Below are 5,905 nucleotides of genomic sequence, written 5' to 3' on the forward strand. Positions count from 1 at the left end.
GCGCCGCCGCTGACCACTCTCCCGCCTACAGCGCGCGCCACTGCCCGCCCAAACCGACACGGGGCCACGCCCACCGGCGCTAATGTCTGTCCAGGAGAAGCAGTCTCATAGCAACCGGAGACCACACCCACGGCTGGGGAGAGATACTGACATCCTATAGGCTGAGGAGCCGGCACCCGACCAACAGCATCATCAGGGTATTAATTCTGACGTCACTCCTCCATCAATACTAGCGGCTGGTGATGTACGGACGGGTCCGTTCTCCTGTCACTCACATTGCCGCATCACTAACACCGCGACACCGGCGCTATCACTACTATATCACTATTACCGGGTCCTGTCACATCACCTCATCCCTAACACCGCGACACCGGCGCTATCACTGCTATATCACTATTACCGGGTCCTGTCACATCACCTCATCCCTAACACCGCGACACCGGCGCTATCACTGCTATATCACTATTACCGGGTCCTGTCACCATCCCTAATACCGCGACACCGGCGCTATCACTGCTATATCACTATTACCGGGTCCTGTCACCATCCCTAACACCGCGACACCGGCGCTATCACTGCTATATCACTATTACCGGGTCCTGTCACCATCCCTAATACCGCGACACCGGCGCTATCACTGCTATATCACTATTACCGGGTCCTGTCACATCACCTCATCCCTAACACCGCAACACCGGCGCTATCACTGCTATATCACTATTACCGGGTCCTGTCACCATCACTAACACCGCGACACCGGCGCTATCACTACTATATCACTATTACCGGGTCCTGTCACATCACCTCATCCCTAACACCGCGACACCGGCGCTATCACTGCTATATCACTATTACCGGGTCCTGTCACATCACCTCATCCCTAACACCGCGACACCGGCGCTATCACTGCTATATCACTATTACCGGGTCCTGTCACATCACCTCATCCCTAACACCGCGACACCGGCGCTATCACTGCTATATCACTATTACCGGGTCCTGTCACCATCCCTAATACCGCGACACCGGCGCTATCACTGCTATATCACTATTACCGGGTCCTGTCACCATCCCTAACACCGCGACACCGGCGCTATCACTGCTATATCACTATTACCGGGTCCTGTCACCATCCCTAATACCGCAACACCGGCGCTATCACTGCTATATCACTATTACCGGGTCCTGTCACATCACCTCATCCCTAACACCGCAACACCGGCGCTATCACTGCTATATCACTATTACCGGGTCCTGTCACCATCACTAACACCGCGACACCGGCGCTATCACTACTATATCACTATTACCGGGTCCTGTCACATCACCTCATCCCTAACACCGCGACACCGGCGCTATCACTGCTATATCACTATTACCGGGTCCTGTCACATCACCTCATCCCTAACACCGCGACACCGGCGCTATCACTGCTATATCACTATTACCGGGTCCTGTCACCATCACTAACACCGCGACACCGGCGCTATCACTACTATATCACTATTACCGGGTCCTGTCACATCACCTCATCCCTAACACCGCGACACCGGCGCTATCACTGCTATATCACTATTACCGGGTCCTGTCACATCACCTCATCCCTAACACCGCGACACCGGCGCTATCACTGCTATATCACTATTACCGGGTCCTGTCACATCACCTCATCCCTAACACCGCGACACCGGCGCTATCACTGCTATATCACTATTACCGGGTCCTGTCACCATCACTAACACCGCGACACCGGCGCTATCACTACTATATCACTATTACCGGGTCCTGTCACCATCACTAACACCGCGACACCGGCGCTATCACTACTATATCACTATTACCGGGTCCTGTCACATCACCTCATCCCTAACACCGCGACACCGGCGCTATCACTGCTATATCACTATTACCGGGTCCTGTCACATCACCTCATCCCTAACACCGCGACACCGGCGCTATCACTGCTATATCACTATTACCGGGTCCTGTCACATCACCTCATCCCTAACACCGCGACACCGGCGCTATCACTGCTATATCACTATTACCGGGTCCTGTCACCATCACTAACACCGCGACACCGGCGCTATCACTACTATATCACTATTACCGGGTCCTGTCACATCACCTCATCCCTAACACCGCGACACCGGCGCTATCACTGCTATATCACTATTACCGGGTCCTGTCACCATCACTAACACCGCGACACCGGCGCTATCACTACTATATCACTATTACCGGGTCCTGTCACATCACCTCATCCCTAACACCGCGACACCGGCGCTATCACTGCTATATCACTATTACCGGGTCCTGTCACATCACCTCATCCCTAACACCGCGACACCGGCGCTATCACTGCTATATCACTATTACCGGGTCCTGTCACATCACCTCATCCCTAACACCGCGACACCGGCGCTATCACTGCTATATCACTATTACCGGGTCCTGTCACCATCCCTAATACCGCGACACCGGCGCTATCACTGCTATATCACTATTACCGGGTCCTGTCACCATCCCTAACACCGCGACACCGGCGCTATCACTGCTATATCACTATTACCGGGTCCTGTCACCATCCCTAATACCGCGACACCGGCGCTATCACTGCTATATCACTATTACCGGGTCCTGTCACATCACCTCATCCCTAACACCGCAACACCGGCGCTATCACTGCTATATCACTATTACCGGGTCCTGTCACCATCACTAACACCGCGACACCGGCGCTATCACTACTATATCACTATTACCGGGTCCTGTCACATCACCTCATCCCTAACACCGCGACACCGGCGCTATCACTGCTATATCACTATTACCGGGTCCTGTCACATCACCTCATCCCTAACACCGCGACACCGGCGCTATCACTGCTATATCACTATTACCGGGTCCTGTCACCATCACTAACACCGCGACACCGGCGCTATCACTACTATATCACTATTACCGGGTCCTGTCACCATCACTAACACCGCGACACCGGCGCTATCACTACTATATCACTATTACCGGGTCCTGTCACCATCCCTAATACCGCGACACCGGCGCTATCACTACTATATCACTATTACCTGGTCCTGTCACATCACCTCATCCCTAACACCGCGACACCGGCGCTATCACTGCTATATCACTATTACCGGGTCCTGTCACCATCACTAACACCGCGACACCGGCGCTATCACTACTATATCACTATTACCGGGTCCTGTCACATCACCTCATCCCTAACACCGCGACACCGGCGCTATCACTGCTATATCACTATTACCGGGTCCTGTCACATCACCTCATCCCTAACACCGCGACACCGGCGCTATCACTGCTATATCACTATTACCGGGTCCTGTCACCATCCCTAATACCGCGACACCGGCGCTATCACTGCTATATCACTATTACCGGGTCCTGTCACATCACCTCATCCCTAACACCGCGACACCGGCGCTATCACTGCTATATCACTATTACCGGGTCCTGTCACCATCACTAACACCGCGACACCGGCGCTATCACTACTATATCACTATTACCGGGTCCTGTCACCATCACTAACACCGCGACACCGGCGCTATCACTACTATATCACTATTACCGGGTCCTGTCACATCACCTCATCCCTAACACCGCGACACCGGCGCTATCACTGCTATATCACTATTACCGGGTCCTGTCACATCACCTCATCCCTAACACCGCGACACCGGCGCTATCACTGCTATATCACTATTACCGGGTCCTGTCACATCACCTCATCCCTAACACCGCGACACCGGCGCTATCACTGCTATATCACTATTACCGGGTCCTGTCACCATCACTAACACCGCGACACCGGCGCTATCACTACTATATCACTATTACCGGGTCCTGTCACATCACCTCATCCCTAACACCGCGACACCGGCGCTATCACTGCTATATCACTATTACCGGGTCCTGTCACATCACCTCATCCCTAACACCGCGACACCGGCGCTATCACTGCTATATCACTATTACCGGGTCCTGTCACCATCCCTAATACCGCGACACCGGCGCTATCACTGCTATATCACTATTACCGGGTCCTGTCACCATCCCTAACACCGCGACACCGGCGCTATCACTGCTATATCACTATTACCGGGTCCTGTCACCATCCCTAATACCGCGACACCGGCGCTATCACTGCTATATCACTATTACCGGGTCCTGTCACATCACCTCATCCCTAACACCGCAACACCGGCGCTATCACTGCTATATCACTATTACCGGGTCCTGTCACCATCACTAACACCGCGACACCGGCGCTATCACTACTATATCACTATTACCGGGTCCTGTCACCATCCCTAACACCGCGACACCGGCGCTATCACTACTATATCACTATTACCGGGTCCTGTCACCATCCCTAATACCGCGACACCGGCGCTATCACTGCTATATTACTATTACCGGGTCCTGTCACCATCCCTAATACCGCGACACCGGCGCTATCACTGCTATATCACTATTACCGGGTCCTGTCACCATCCCTAATACCGCGACACCGGCGCTATCACTGCTATATCACTATTACCGGGTCCTGTCACCATCCCTAATACCGCGACACCGGCGCTATCACTGCTATATCACTATTACCGGGTCCTGTCACCATCCCTAACACCGCGACACCGGCGCTATCACTGCTATATCACTATTACCGGGTCCTGTCACCATCCCTAATACCGCGACACCGGCGCTATCACTGCTATATCACTATTACCGGGTCCTGTCACATCACCTCATCCCTAACACCGCAACACCGGCGCTATCACTGCTATATCACTATTACCGGGTCCTGTCACCATCACTAACACCGCGACACCGGCGCTATCACTACTATATCACTATTACCGGGTCCTGTCACCATCCCTAACACCGCGACACCGGCGCTATCACTACTATATCACTATTACCGGGTCCTGTCACATCACCTCATCCCTAACACCGCGACACCGGCGCTATCACTGCTATATCACTATTACCGGGTCCTGTCACATCACCTCATCCCTAACACCGCGACACCGGCGCTATCACTGCTATATCACTATTACCGGGTCCTGTCACATCACCTCATCCCTAACACCGCGACACCGGCAATATCACTGCTATATCACTATTACCGGGTCCTGTCACCATCCCTAATACCGCGACACCGGCGCTATCACTGCTATATCACTATTACCGGGTCCTGTCACCATCCCTAACACCGCGACACCGGCGCTATCACTGCTATATCACTATTACCGGGTCCTGTCACCATCCCTAATACCGCGACACCGGCGCTATCACTACTATATCACTATTACCGGGTCCTGTCACCATCCCTAATACCGCGACACCGGCGCTATCACTACTATATCACTATTACCGGGTCCTGTCACATCACCTCATCCCTAACACCGCGACACCGGCGCTATCACTGCTATATCACTATTACCGGGTCCTGTCACATCACCTCATCCCTAACACCGCGACACCGGCGCTATCACTGCTATATCACTATTACCGGGTCCTGTCACCATCACTAACACCGCGACACCGGCGCTATCACTACTATATCACTATTACCGGGTCCTGTCACATCACCTCATCCCTAACACCGCGACACCGGCGCTATCACTGCTATATCACTATTACCGGGTCCTGTCACATCACCTCATCCCTAACACCGCGACACCGGCGCTATCACTGCTATATCACTATTACCGGGTCCTGTCACATCACCTCATCCCTAACACCGCGACACCGGCGCTATCACTGCTATATCACTATTACCGGGTCCTGTCACCATCCCTAATACCGCGACACCGGCGCTATCACTGCTATATCACTATTACCGGGTCCTGTCACCATC

This window comes from Taudactylus pleione, unplaced genomic scaffold, assembly GCF_031769625.1.
Source record: "Taudactylus pleione unplaced genomic scaffold, aTauple2 ptg001090l, whole genome shotgun sequence".
NCBI lineage: Eukaryota > Metazoa > Chordata > Amphibia > Anura > Myobatrachidae > Taudactylus > Taudactylus pleione.